Source organism: Anas platyrhynchos, chromosome 2 (assembly GCF_047663525.1).
Source record: "Anas platyrhynchos isolate ZD024472 breed Pekin duck chromosome 2, IASCAAS_PekinDuck_T2T, whole genome shotgun sequence".
In the NCBI taxonomy this organism is placed as follows: Eukaryota; Metazoa; Chordata; class Aves; order Anseriformes; family Anatidae; genus Anas; species Anas platyrhynchos.
Window position 1 is genome coordinate 105,596,351 of NC_092588.1, and position 16,123 is coordinate 105,612,473.

At 37.7% G+C, this 16,123-nt stretch overlaps 1 long non-coding RNA gene across 3 annotated transcripts in view; it reads right to left on the bottom strand.

The window, feature by feature from the left end:
- The window catches only part of LOC106015400 (uncharacterized), a 30,182-nt gene extending 17,251 nt beyond the window's left edge, over positions 1–12,931 (bottom strand). For all 3 annotated transcript variants that reach the window (XR_011807268.1, XR_011807266.1, XR_011807267.1), the window contains exons 1-2: positions 12,806–12,931; positions 526–754 (exon numbers count right to left, since the gene is read on the bottom strand). This is a non-coding gene — a long non-coding RNA (uncharacterized lncRNA). The remainder of the gene's footprint in view (positions 1–525; positions 755–12,805) is intronic.
- Positions 12,932–16,123: the final 3,192 nt, after the last annotated feature.

Below are 16,123 nucleotides of genomic sequence, written 5' to 3' on the forward strand. Positions count from 1 at the left end.
GTACTTGAAGGAAGGCTATAGGAAATCTGGGGAGTGATTCTTTATCAGGGAGTGTAGCAGTAGGACAAGGGACAATGGTTTTAAACCAAAAAAGGTGAGATTTAGATTAGACATTAGGAATAAATTCTTTTCTAGGAGGGTGGTGAGGCACTGGAACAGGTTTTCCCCAAGAAGTTGTGGCTGTCTCATCCCTAGAAGTGTTTAAGTCCAGGTTGGGTGGGGCTTTGAGTAACCTGGCCTAGTGGAAGGTGTCTCTGGAATTAAATGATCTTTAAGGTCCCTTCCAATCCAAACCACTCTATGATTCTAAGGTTAATTTTATACTCTGATAATCTTATAATCTGATACTATGTCATTATCTGATGAAATGGTTTGAAGAAATTCCTGTCCTGCAAATATACATTTTCTAGATAAACATGCATTAATGAGGCTGGTTGAAGTAGGGACAATTCTGGAGAAGTAATATACTATGTTAATTAATGTTTCCTTTCCCCAAAAGAAAGAGTTACACAAGTTTGTTGTTACCTGAAGCTCAGGATAACAGTGCAGCTTTGTAGAGTCAAGATTTTATATTTTGATGTTGCACCATTCATATATATATTATACACTTCGTTGTGCCAAGTAAATCATATAAATTGTGTTTGTGACCTTCAAGCAGATGTCCCATAGTGCCATTGGTCAGCTCCAGAGAACTGTTTCTTTCCAAATGCAGGCTAGAAGTTATTTGAAGGTCATTCTGTTTCTGTCAGTTTACCTGCAAGTAAGGATAACATTTCAAGAATAAGTCCTTTGACCTAATACTTTTGGCTGAATTGATTGTCTTCTGGGAAATATCACTCTTTAATTGGTTATCTATAGTGTACTGAACTCTGACAGATCCTGGAACTAGCATCAGAACAAGTTCAGTCTAGACAGCACTAATGACAGCCTTTTCTCTTTTACCATTTGCCACCTTATCAGCACCACAGGTAGACTGATTGTTTATAGAGGTATGTACTTGTTCTGTTGCTGCTAGAATTACAAAAGGAAAATATCTTACAATCAAATTCTCTCTTACAGTCTTCTTAGAATTATTAAGGTATTTATTCACTTACCACCTTTATTAGCATGACATCTGGAAGAACTACAGAAATACTGATGTCTAATGTCTACAACTACCACAGCTAACAGTACATTCACACCTCATTTAATACATAATCTTTTCCTTTTGGAAACTCTGAGCTAATAATTAGTGATTATGATATTTATTCTTGATTTTAGTATCACATAATAAATATGACCTTTCTGCCTACCTATGAAAAAAGCATTGGAAGTTAGTTTCATTTCATTTGATCCAGGAAACACTAGCATGCAGGGGATGCCAACAGAAAGATTGCCATAGAAAATACACAGCATTTTTCCTAGTACTGTTTGTTCTTTTGTTAAACTGAGTGTCATCAGACATCAGACATCTAGAATTGGCAAGACCAGTTGCCTCACAGGCTAAATAATGTCTGTTAAAGAATCATTTTCAAGACAGAACATACAGTCTCTTCATCTCACTATTCTGTCTTTGACAGAAATATCAGATGTTATTTAGAGAGAAAATTTAAACCTGGACCCCAACATTGGTCACTCACTCATACTTCACTGTGGTATGTGATTATGGACCTATAGTCCACCAGTGCACCTAAATCACTTCATGAACATAATGATACTATCTGACCTACCTATGTCCTTTTTTTCCCAGTTTTGTGGAATTTGGTTAACAACAGTTTTGCATTCACTTCATTCACTGCTTTATGATTTTCTACATCTCAGGCACATCCTCACAAAACTTTTCCTCCCTCCCCCTGGACTTTTAGTCACAATAAGGAATCCCACTCATTTTAGTATCCTCTCATTCCCTTGCCTTGTTCTGTATTTTCTTTGACTACTGTTCTGAAAATGAGAACTGCAAACAGTACCAAAAAAAAAAAAAGTGCATTAAGGTTTTAAACAGGCTAAAAATTATGGTTTCTCTTTCATACTTTGTAGGATGACATCCAATAGTACTTCAGGATACTGAATATTTTATTGGCCTTTCTGGCTAACACTACATGTTGCACAGATTTCAAAGAACTGGCACTGATTGCTTCAGGCTTTCATTCCTGGTTTGTAACTGTTATTTCCAAATTCAGCATAGGGTAATCATACTTAAATTATTTTCCCCAACGTGCACCTTCCTACAAATATCTAAACTGAAGTTCAACTGCCACATTTCTACCTGTTCATTCATTTCATAATTTTCTTCCAGCATTCCTCACCATCAGTGTGAAATACCTTAGCTTCTCCTGCAGCTCAGAGATTTCACTCTGTACTCCCTTCTAAAACCAACTGATGAAAATGTTGAACAGAATAGCATAGCACCCTGAAAAAAACACCACTGATTCTTCTCCACCCTGAAATGTGACCATTAAGCCCTGTCTTTCATTTTCTATCCTTTCAACAGTTTTCCATAGATAAAAAAAATCAATTTTCCCCCTTCCTGCATCTATTTGTTTTCCTTAATCATCATTAGGTGACTTATTCATTACTTGTGGTTTCACAGTTGTCTAACAGCTACATTTTGATAAATCATAGATGTATTTACTTCACTAAGTTTTATACAGTTGCATACAGTAGTAGTATTAAGCTGCAACTGTTGTATGAAGCTCTGTTAAATTCAGAGTTTATTAAAAATTACCATGTATGCCTTACAGAATCACAGATGATTTCCTCACAGTCCAGTAACTGAAGGAATGATAAAAAGTCACACCATAAAAATATTTTTATATTTTTCTGTAATACATTAGAAAGGGGTATTAAAAAGTATACTATGAATACATTCATATCTTCATTATAAATTCAAGCCTTGCAAGGCAAGAATAACAACTTTTCTAAAGCACATTTATCATGGAATCATAGAATGGCTTGGGTTGGAAGGGACCTTAAAGATCATCTAGTTCTAGCCCTCCTGCCATAGGTAGCCAAGACCCCATCCAACATGTCCTTGAACACCTTCAGGGATGAGGCATCCACATCTCTGGGCAACTTGTTCTAGTGTCTCACTACCATTACAGTGAATAAGTTATTCCTAATGTCTAATCTAAATCTATCCTCTTTTAGTTTAAGACAAGTGGTGGAGTCACCATTCCTGGAAGTCTTTAAAAGACGTTTAGATGTAGAGCTTAGGGATATGGTCTAGTGGGGACTGTTAGTGTTAGGTCAGAGGTTGGACTCGATGATCTTGAAGTCTCTTCCAATCTAGAAATTCTGTGATTCTGTGATTCTGTGAAGACCATTCCTCCTCGTCCTATTGTTATCTGCCCAAGAAAAGAGTCCCTCTCCATCCTTTTTATAAGACTCCTTTAAGTATTGAAATGCTGAAGTGTGGACTCCCCAGAGCCTTCTCTTCTTCAGGCTGAACATCCCCAGCCCTGTAGGAGAGGTGCTCCCACCTTCTGATCATCGTTGTGGCCTGCCTCTGGACTCACTATAACAGGTCCTTATATTTCCTGTGCTGAGGGTCCCTAACCTGGCTGCAGAACTCCAGATGGAACCTCACAGGATGCAGTTGGCCTTCTGGGCTGCAAGGGCACACTGCCAACTCATGTCGAGCCTTTCATCCATCAGAATCCCCAAGTCTCACTACACAGGGCTGCTTTCAATGAGTTCTTCTCCCAGTCTGTACTCCTGTCTGAGATTGCCCCAACCCAGGTGCAGCACCTTGCACTTGGACTTGTTGAACTTCATGCAGTTCATGTGGGCCCATTTCTCCAGCCTGTCCTGATCCCTTTGAATGTCATCCCTTCCTTCTATTACATGAACTACACCACTCAGCTTGATGTCATCTACAAATTTTCTGAGGATGCACTGGATCCCATTGTCTACAACATTGATGCAGATATTGAAAAGCACCAGTCCCAAAACAGATCCCTAAGGGACACCACTCATCACTGGCCTCCACCTGGACATAGGACCATTGACCATTACTCTCTGGATGCGGCCATTGTGGCAATTCCTTATCTACCAGATAGACTACCCTTCAAATCCCTATCTTTCCAATTTAGAGATTAAGATGCCATGTGGAACTGTATTAAAAGCCTTACAGAAATCCAGGTAGATGACACTGGTCAGTCTTCCCTTGTCAGCTGATGCAGTCACTCCATCATAGAAGGCCACCAGATTAGTCAGGCACGATTTGCCTCTGGTGAAGCCACGCTGACTGTCCCAGTCCACCTCCATGTCTTACATGGGTTTTAACATTGCCTCCAGAAGGATCCATTTCATGATCTTACCAGGCACAGAGATGAGTCTCACCTGTCTGTAGTTCTCTGGGTCTTCCTTTCTACCCTTTTGTTTCCCATTTTCCAGTCACTGGGGACTTCATCTGACTGCCATGATTTTTCGAATATGATGGAGAATAGCTTGACAACTACATCAGCCAATTCCCTCAGGAGCCTGGGATGGATGTTATCAGGCCCCATAGACTTGTAGTTGTTAAGTTGCATCAGGAGGTCCCAAACTTGATCTTCACTTACAATGAGTTGGACTTTGATCCCCCAGCCCCCACCTAGAGGTTTGGGGACTTGAGAGATGTAGGAAGCCTGACCACCAGTGAAAACCAAGGCAAAGAAGTTGTTAAGTACCTCAGCCTTCCCCACATATGTTGTTACCATATTCATTTGTGAGAGTGGGTTTGATCTCCTTAGTCTTTTGTGGCCAATGTGCCTGTAGAACCCCTTCTAGTTATTCTTTACATCCCTCTCCAAGTTTAGTTCTGTCAGCGCCTTGGCTTTCCAGATCCCATCCATGCACGTCTGGACAGCATCTCTGTACTCTTTCCAGGGCACATGGACCTGTTTCCATTGTCTGTGCATTTCTTTCTTTTGCCTAAGTTTGGCAAGCAGGGCTTTGTTGAGACATGGTTTACCTGCCTTCCCTGCTTGATTTATTGCATTTATTGCTTGATTCTATTGTTGTCTAAGGAAAAAGAGTTGCCATCTCTGATAAGAAGCTCTGTCCCTAAGGACTGCGTCCAACAGAATGTTGTCCACTAATTCTTTGAACAGCTGGAAGTTAGCTTTTCTGAAGTTCAGGGTCCTGACTTTGCTCTTAGCCAGGCCCATATACCTTGAGATCACAAATTCAACCAGGGCATAATCACTGCAACTCAGGCTTCCTCCAATCTTAACCTCTTTAAAGAGCTTCTCCACATTGGTAAGCATCAGGTCCAGTAATGCTTTTCCTCTGATTGGTTTGTCTAATACCTGGACAAGGAAATTGTCCTCCATACACTCCAGAAGTTTACTGGATTGCTTACTGCCTGCCAAGTGGCTTTCCCAGCAAACATCCAGGTAGTTGAAATCCTCCAGGAGGATAAGAGCTACGTGAGCTATGGTTCTTGTAGTTGGAGCAAGAAGGCTTCATTCCCAGGTTCCCCTTGGACATTTATGAGAAATGTATAGCTTGCATTCATATGTGGAAATATAATCATATAGATGTCATATACAACCTGTAAGAGTGAGAAATTACCCTAATTATGGCCAAAGTAAAATGTACGCCGAAGGCTTCTTTAGTAAGAAAGAGAAACTCCAGATAATTTAGTGCAACTTGTAAATTACTTTTATGATTCTATAAATATGAAATTAAATTTTAAATTCAAGTAATTAGAGTTCATGAAAATTATAAACCATTGGTTTCTATTGGAGAATATATTAGGCAGCCAGAATTGTTTTCATTGTTTAAGATCTTTTATTTTCTTTAATCTTTGTTAACTGATGACATGGCATTTGTCTTAAATATCTTGTACTGTTTTTACCACAGGACTAAAGATGTTCCATCCAACCTCACTAAAATAATGCCAAGTGGGCTGCATCACATAGTTTTCACAATCAGTCTCTCTCTTCTGCTTATTTGAACTGTTGCAGAAGCCTTTGAAATGAAACAATGGTAAATCCATGCCTGCGGAATTTGAATCTGCCCTTATATTTCAATACTGTATTAATAATCCTATTTTAGAAATTCTAAATGAGCCTACTTTGACCAAGACAAAGCCTCAGCCCTACTCCTTTGACCATAAATCTCTTTTTAGCATTATTTTTACTTCCAGAATTATAGCGTGATACTTAGTACTTGCCATACTTATTTGCACACAGCGTTAATTCACAGGAACTTGACTGTCTCATCTGATTTCTTGTATGCTTTGTTTTCCTCTGCGCTACAAATATCCACCGGTGATTTAAGATTTCCTGTTCTTTATATATAATATGAGTTAGTTGAAAATGCAGACGAATATAATGGGATATGATTAAAAAAAAATTTTAAAAAACATTTTTTTTTAAATGTATTTTCCATGACAATTTATTTGAGAACTGACTGGAATAAATGTATTACCGAAAAGTAAAATGTATAGTTAATGAACATTTTCTAGATTATCATAACATTTTTATAAACATAGAAAATGTTCTGTCATAAGCTAAATTCTTTCTATTTTCTTCTGAAAAAAAAAAAAAAAAAAGGCAAGCACCATTCATTTCCAATTCTGATAGTCAGAAGAGTACTATCCTTTTAGTTTCCATGTTCAGAAAAAATGTTATTTTCCTCAGTAACATAACTACAGAGTCAACAGAAATGTTATTTTACAAATCTAACCATCTCTTTTTCCTCCTTTTTTCTTCATATTCTGTAGTTTATAAACACACTATCTCCTTCACATTTTTTCTCTACTCTTTCCCTAATAGATGTGCACTTGATGATTTCTTCCTTTAATTCACAGCTTGTTTATGCCAAATACTTCTTTTTTCCAGACAATTATCTACTTTAACTGACTATTGAATTTTCTACTTCTGATTTAATACTACAAAAGGACTTATGCCCAGAAAATCTGTGTTTTTTCCAACTGCATTAACTGATCTAATAAATAGTGTGATGTAAAATGTAGAACAGTTTTTCTGTTTAAAATCATCAAAGGCACTTTCTTCCCAGCCTTTATCAAAGTATATGTTCTAGATTTTTCATGGAGCTTTAGACCCATTAATATGTTCACAGCAGGTTTTGTTTGTACCAGTTATACCTGCGCTGACATTAACACACAATAAAGCAACATAAAAACACTGGGAAAAAAATAAAAAGAAAGCATTCATAACAGAATTCTTATTAATTAATACATAAAAATACAAATTCCCAACTATCTCTGATTTTAATTTGGTAGTTTGAACTATTGTCATTCCACTATTTATGCCCATCCCATGATTTATTAACTATGTCCATCATAATAGATTAAAAATTATAATTTAATTGAACAATCCATAGAGTACTACTATACTAAGGGTACTACTTAAAATTATGACTGTGAAAGACAGAAGAATGATACAGAATGCTACACCAAAAGGCTTAATCAAAAAGTTTTATGATAAATGAAATTAGGTGGCAATGCAAGCAATTTGAAGTCACCTATAGAATCAAGCAAATGTTTATATGCATTATGAATGCATGAAGTACTTGTATACAGCCACATTTTTATTGCTGTCATATCTAAAGAAATTTTAAAAATTTTAACTTTGAAGTTTGAAGACTTTCATTTTCTTTGAGCCCTGGCAAAAAGTAACGAACAAAGTACAACAAACCATTAGAGCAACTGTTTTACATCTGCAATGCTGATTTACATCAAGCAACTATGAAGAAAACTAACTATCCCAGACAAAACAAGGTCACACAAAAACCTTAGAGATATTTTTAACCTTGATTAAAGCATCAGTGACACTGAAATCAAGAGGACCTTTTCCATACTGGTAGTTATTTAGATGTTAGCATTATGCTTTCCCCACCTAAGGGCTATCTTTAGCCCAGATGTTCACTGTAAAACTAACTGCCCCATAAAATATTTGAGAAATCTTTAGTCAATTCCTCAGTAACAGCTGTTAAGATTTGTTTAACAGAATGTGTTATCATCACTTTTTTATAGCAGAGAAAATTGACTTTAAGATGAAGCTGAATATCACAACTGAGAAGCCGCTGCTTCATGAAAGGGATAAGTGAATATAAGGTGACTTCAGCTTTCCAAGTACTTAGCATGATTATAGAATCATAGAATATTCCCAGTTGGAAAGGACACACAAGTCCAACTCTGAGTCCCCAAAGGACCACCCAAAAAATTAGACCTTGTGTCTAAGAGCATTATCCAAACACTTCTTGAACTCCACCAAGGAATCTAGCTTAACTAGTTGTTTTCTAATTCTGGCTTTTGACTACGCAATGACAAATGGATTTGCCTGAAACCTGGCAACAATTTACACTTCCTCTGTTTACACTTCCACTTAACTGTTTCATACACATAGCAATTCAATAAATATATGTTTCTAAAAGTCATGTATGATTTCAGTACCCTCATTGTCCTACAGAAATGACAAAAATTGATGAGCAGTGACAAAAATTAGAATAAATGGTTTGATGACTATATGTAAGCCTTGCAAAACTGTTGACATATTTTGTAAACTCTTTAATTATATACAAAATAGGAACACCAAGGTTCCTTTAGTTTCTCAATAGGTCTCTTCTGTTCAATAGGACTATAACATTATCATTCTTCCTAGAAAGCAGAAATCTCTCTTACTTTTCTTCTAATTAGTCAGTCGGTACGCAGAGCTGAAACACAGCAGTGATAACAACTGTCTAACTACTATACAATCAAAAGTAAATCCTATCAATTGTAATTGAAGATACATAGATTTCTTTTCATAGTTAACATATTTTGGTACTACAGAGTACTAATGCTGAGACACAAGGATTCAGAGATTCAATTGCCAAAAAAGCAACAGTCATGTGTTCATAGTCCTGAAAAGTAACTTAAAATATCATATAGTCTGATAGTTTAAAACTGCAGACTCCTAAGAATATTCCAGAGTCAACATGGACCTTGATGTAGTAAAATCAAATCTGCTGATGCTAAGGTTACTGTTGTCATATTCAGTTCTTCCTGTGGAAGAAGGGCCACAAATTAAAACCACAACCTAAGGCAACTCCTGCTCCTTTTTAGGTCAAAAAATACCATCATGATGTTTGGTGCAAACAATGTTAATATTTTATATATCACATAGAAACTTCACACTCCCACTACCTCAAACATGATATGCCATAATATATTTTTTGTTTTGTTTTAAAGGTGTAACCTCAGAAATTCAGTGACAAATCTGAGGATTCCTGCTTTATACAGAGATCCTCTTCAAAGAAAATCTGCTTTTGACCAGTGACCGTAAGTCAGTAATTAATGTGTCATACAAGAAACATATAGCCTTGGAAACGAAGTTATCACTGCCTTACCAGCAGCTCCAGTTGTTGTTAACCACAGTCACACTTTTTAACATGAAACAATGTGCAAAGATTTTTGCTGTAAAGTTTATAATTGAAGCATGCAGCACCATAAAGTGTGCACATGTTATGTACCAAATACAATGCATTCTACTAACATGTTTTTTCTTTTAAAACACAAAGAATTAAGTTAAAAGTGGGAACAGCTTTCAGCCACTGATATGCCATGGACTCAATTAAACCAATTACTTAGTTTACAATGTCTGCAATGCATTAGAATGTAACTGGAAAAGATTGCCTAGAAAAACACAGTCAAATGATAAACTACATTAACCTAATTCCTGTGGAAGAGACATAGTGTTTAGATATTATCTTGAGTTAATGGGAAATCAGAGACTTGCAAAAATTGGAAAAAGCCAAACGGATACCAACAACTCCTACAGTCCACCTGCTTCTCCACATTAGGTTTTGTAAAACAGGTTGCATAAATCTGAAAGGTTAATTAAAAATCCAGTTGCAGCAGGTTTATGCGCAGCAAGACAACTCATTACCACAACTTCCCCATCTGCAGATGTAGTCCACAACTCTTCTCAGCTTGGCATTTACTCCAATCAATTAAGAAAGAAAAACAGACTACCATGTTTAAGCTCATTTTCTGCTAACTCAGGAAGCAGAGATAAAGCCCATTATGCATTTTCCACAATCTTACATATGCTACTGTCCCTCAGAATTCAGAAAATACTTCTGACTAAACAGAAACTGTGACAATCAAGTCAACACAGGAGATATTTTTTTCTTTTTTTTTCTTTCTTAGTATGCCTGAAGTTATCCCAAAGTAACAGGAATAGTAGTAATTGAAGAGTTACAACCAACTTTCAGTAAGCTTTGTTTCAATTCAACTTCTACAGGAGAAATATCATCATCCCTCACATAGCTCCTTATTAGCATTTTGGCAACTGATACATGGTATTTCCTGATAAAGTCACTATTAATGATCTACAAGGTTTGTTCAAAAATTAAGTGCTGGCTACTCTTAAGTGTTTCCACATGTTTTGTGTGAGGCAGTAACAGGATAGAAAAGTGTCATTTTGCTAATAAGCTCAGCTCTCTCTAAACATTGGGAGTTTCACTTTCACTGACCAGAAAGCTTAGAGAATACTAGAGGACTGGCATTAGAAATTGTTATATAAATGTATCTTTGAATCTAGGTCTGAATTTAGTTTACCTTTTCAACATACATGCAAGAGCTAAGCTAAAAGGAATACAGGAATGAGAGAAACAGGATTCCTGATTGCCTTAAGCTTTTTTTTTTCTTCTTCTTCCTTTTACAAAGGCCTTAAATACTTAGGAAATTCACTATGTCATGGATACAAGTGTTTTCATATTAGATCACTATTGTTACAGAAAGATTCATAGTGCTACTGTCACAAAAGCTACACTACAGGAACAAAGAGTACCAGATTCTAGATTCCATGTTAGGAATTGCTACACTTGGCCCAAGAAGACAGATTCAAATTCATGCATCTAACTAAAGCTACAGTTTAAAGGCACGCTATAATATTATTCCTATAATATTATGATGGTGAGCCAAATTGCTGTTGCATATGAAGAGATCCTCTGATGATGATACACCTAGTAAATACAGTTGGAATAAATTCAGTCTTTGTTTATTTCCAGTTTATATAGAATATATATAAAACACAGTCCCATAACACATTAAGTTGATAAGGAACAGTAAAACCCCTCAACTGCTGTGACTTGTTAATCACAAGCCCAAACTACTGCTTGCAGTCTAATTTCTTTTTTATTAGTAAACATCTATTTTTTCTCTAAAAATAACTCATATATTTTCTATAAGTTGTTGAATCTCATATTGCCATATTTCAAATCAAAATAAGCCTTTTGTGCCTTATCAAACTTAATTCTTTTTCAGTCAGACATATTTGCATGGAATCCAAATCCATTGCTCATATGATATCAAAACTTGCGATAAAACTTTAAATTTACAGTATATCATTAGATTTAAGATTAAACAAAACAAAACAAAACAAAAAAAAAAGATTTATCATTGAGCAGTACTTAGCACAAAAAAAAGCAACATTAGTATATGATCTGACTGTAATTCTAACTCATGTCCTAAGAGCCTAATGATCTCTAGAATGTTATTAAAAATGTAAATATTCCTTTGCTGTGAAAAGCCAACAGATGGATTAGCAGAATCAGAAAATAACTGACTTTTCGATGCTTTTCTAAAAATATCTAAGATAAATTCTGCTTTATGGCATCTTTTCAAAAATTATTTGAAGTATGCTGAGGAGTAAGCCAGCCAACTTTCATTAAACTACTGTTCTTGTCCTTTGCATAAAAGCTGTATGCTACAACCTTTCTTCTGCTTAACTCGTCACTTCAGTGACAACTTCTTTTGGTCTGTATTGAACAGACTGGAGCATTACATTGTCTAAGAATTCACTGTCATAACATTCTCTAAAAATTGTATCTTCCACTGGCACTGTAGCTCTGGAAATATAATTAACACCTTTTGAAAGAAGAATATCTCTTTAGCTTGCTTTTGAGGGAGGAAAGAAAAGGCAAGAGAGAGAATGAGTAGATTCCCACCCTTTGTCCTCATTCTTTGTCAACTGAGAATAGCTGTTTGGAAAGGACAGGCAAGACTTTCTGGAATTCTCAGTATTCAAACACCACCAATTTTTTCCTTTATCAGAAAGAACACCTTGGAATATTCAACATTTAACTAACAGATACGTAACTGTGCCTCAACCAGTCCGCATTGAAATTCCTTGTGCACAGCTGGTTTATTCTGTTCATGACCAGGTATATATTTGGTTTTATTGAAAGATAAAGCCAGTTAAGTTTACATGGATATATGATTGCAATCTAACTTCACAACTCTTGGTTTACATTGATACAAACAGAAATTGCTCAATTAAATTTAATCAATTAATGTCTTCCTATCTTGTATCTTCAGTGCTCCTCTAAAATCAATTAATATTATTTTACTAGATCAGGTAAAAAAAAAAAGCCCCACCTAACTTGGCCTTGAACATTTCCAGGGATGGGGCATCCAAAACGTCTCAGGACAAACCTATTCCATTGCCTCACCACCCTCCTAGTAAATGATTTCTTTCTTATACCTAATGTAAATCTCCCCTCTTTTAGTTTCAGTTTTTTAGTTTAAAACCATTCCCCCTTGCCCTACTGCTACATTCCCTGTTACAGAGTCCCTCCCCATCTTTCCTGTAGACCCCTTTAAGTACTGGAAGGCTGCCATAAGGTCTCCCTGGAGCCTTCTTTCACTAGACTGAACTACAACTTTCTCAGCCTGTCTTCATAGAACAGGTGCCCCAGCCCTTTAATTATCATTGTGGCCTTCCTCTGGCCTCACTGCAACAGGTCAATGTCTTTCTTATATAGGAGACCCCAGAGCTGAACCAGGTGGGGTCTCAAGAAGGCAGACGAGAGGGGGAGAATCACCTGCCTCAACATGCTGGTCATAATTCTTTTGATGTAGTCCAAGATACAATTGGTTTTCTGGGTTGAAAGTACACATCGCTGTCTCATGTCAAGCTTTTCATCCATGAGTACAATCAAGCCCTTCTCCACAAGGTTGCTCTGAATTCAATCATCTCCCAGTTTATATTCATGTTTGCGATTGCCCTAGCCCAGGTGCAGGACATTTCACTAAATCTTCTTGTTCCTATGGCCCCACCTGTCAAGCCTGTCAAGGTCCATCTGGATGACATCTCTTCCCTTCAGTGTGTTGACCACACCACACAGGTCAGTGTCATCAGCAAGCCTGCCAAAAGTGCACTCAATCCCAGTGTCCATGTCACCAACAAAAATGATAATTAGTACCAATCCAAATACAGACCCCTGAGGAGACACTACTCATCCTGGTCTCCACTTGGACATCGAGCTATTGACCACAACTCTTTGAATGTGGCCATCCAGCCTGTTCCTTGACCATCAAGTGATATGTCCACCAAACCCACTTCTCTCCAATTTGGAGACACAGATATTGTGTGGGACAGTATCAAATGCTTTGCACAAAATGGTGTAGATGACATCACATGCTCTTCCCTTATCCACCAATGCTGTAACCCTTTTATAGAAAGTCACCAGACATGCCAGGCATGATTTTCCCTTAGCAAAACCATGTTGGCTGGCAACAATTACCTCGTTGTAATTGTTGTACTGTTGTGGTTTAACCTGTCCTGGAGCTAAGCACCACACAGCCATTAACTCACCCTCTTTCCCCCACCCTCCAGCCCAGTGGGATGGCGGAGAGAATCAGAAAAAAAAGGTGAAAGCTTGTGGGTTGAGATAAAGACAGTTTATTAGGACAGAGAAGAAAGGCTAATAATAATAATAATAATAATAATAATAATAATAATAATAATAGTACTGCTAATAAAAATGTCTACCAAACAAGTGATGCAGAGTGCAATTGTTCACCACCCACTGACAGATGCCCAGCCTATGCCTGAGAGGTCCCCCCACCCTGGCCAGTCATCAGTTGGTAATGGTAGGCACCATTAATTGCTCAGCATACCATATGGTATGTAATATCCCTTTGGCCAATTTGGTTCAGCTGCCCTGGTTCTGTCCCCTCCTAGCTCTTGCTGCACCCCCTGTCTACTCACTGACAGGACAATGTGAGAAGCTGAAAAGTCCTTGGATTAGTGTAAGTACTGATCTGCAACAATTAAAACATCAGAGTGTTATCAATGTTTTTCTCATCCTAAATCCAAAATACAGCACTATACCAGATACTAGGAGGAAAATTAACTCTATCCTAACTGAAACCAAGATACTTTTCCACGTGCCTTAGGATAGTTTCCAGGAGGATCTGCTCCATGATCTTTCTGGGCACAAAAGTGGGACTGACTGTCCTGTAGTTCCCTGAGCCTTCCTCTAAAAATTAGGATTATGCTTCCCTTTTCCCAGATACTGCCAACTTCACTAGACCACCACAACTTCGCAGATATGATGGATAGTAGCTTTGCAACTTCAGCTGCCAATTCTCTCAAGACCCACAAGTGCGTCTCATCAGGTTACATGGACTTGTGCACATTCAGGTTTCTTAGATGGCCTTGAACCTCATCCTCAAGTTTGCTTGACTGTCAAGTTCTAGCACCTCATACCTGGTGTGTAAGGGTAGATGGGAAGGTGAGGTAGGCAGGGAGGGGTCTCACCTACCACCCTGAGCAGAAACATGCTTCCATTCTCCCTCTTATCCTTTGTCTTTTGTGTAGTGGCTACCTGGTGGGATAGGCAAACCTTCATTTCTTGTGTAGTGACTGGCTCATGAGTCTGTCTCGGGGATGGTAGAGTACATTTCCACCAGTCAATTTCCTTCCCTGCATGAGCTACCACACAAACTGCCATGCCACGCCCTAACTGACATCAATATTTTAAATTGGCTATTAATAATAGATTTAACTAACTCCTTCTAAATGTTTACATTTAAACTGACTTCTCTACTCTCAGAAAATAATTGGGAAATTTTTTTTTTCATTCTCTTGAAGAGTTTAATCAGAATCCTGATGTCATTTGCCTTCTGAATTCTAAAACTATTTTAATGTACCTCTCAAATATACCTTCACTTTACAAAATGTCTCAATTCAGACTTTATAAGACAACTATTTGTCCCAGAAACAGAGCAAAACAACTGGCTTACAAATTATATGAGCTAAAACCAAGTATTTTTCTAGCATCTTAAATTTTCTAGTTTGTTTTGTTTCGTTTTTTCTTTCCTGAATGTCCCACCTCTGCATGTGAGCAGACTGGAAATCTGTTTTACATCTCTTACACTTGGACAGAGATTGTACAATAGTGCAAAAACCTCATGGTGCATACATGTTTCCATGCATCAAGGTAACCACAACCAGTACTCTGGGCTTGCTTCCCTCTCCGTATGCCAAAGATACTGAAACCTCTTAGTTTTTTATAGATGTTTCAGCTGCCAAAACACTTAACTAGAACAATATTGCTCCAAGAAAACTCAGGATTGCTAGGTGAGACAGATTCAACTGAGAGGTTTCCACACGTTTACCTCTCTGGCTGATCAGCATAAACCTTGTCTCTTTGCAGGGTGGGAGCCTTTCCAGGTCCCACCTTTCTGGTCCTGCAGCGTGTCCCTCCTCAGTACTCCCAGCACATCAGAGTTGAGCCATTGCCTCCTCCTCATCTGCTCCTTGAGACCTGCTAAGGCCTGAGGAACTGGTGCAGGGCGAGGGGAAGAGGGGCCAGCAGCAGTGGAAACCCCAGGCAGGCACTAACACTTACTGGAATGATCTCCCAGCCCCCGCCTCTCTCTCTCCCACTCCTCTGCATCTTCCCTGGCCTCTCCAGCCCTAACACCTGCACCCTTGAGTCCTGGCCTCCACAGTCCCGACACAAGCACAGGCTTGCAGAGAAAGAAAGCCTACAATGTGTGCAGTATAATGAGACAGATTAAACAGTTTCCACAGTAATCCTGATTTGTGTACACTTTATACTGCAACATTAGAAGACTGTAAGTATTGTATCACCTCCCAGAAATATTTATTGCTTGGGGTATTGCTACAAGTACTGTTTTTAGCAAAACTTACTGAAGAGTTTACTTTGCACTGACAAATATTAGTTGTTATGCTAAAATCTGCTATGCATGCTTATGTGTAAAGCCACTTATTGCTCGTATTTCTCTCTCATCAAATAAATTTTGAAAAAAATTACTATTGTCACAACATATTACTATTTCCAAGATTAATAGACAAATGTTTTCTCTCATACTCATCTGTACAGTTTATCTGTT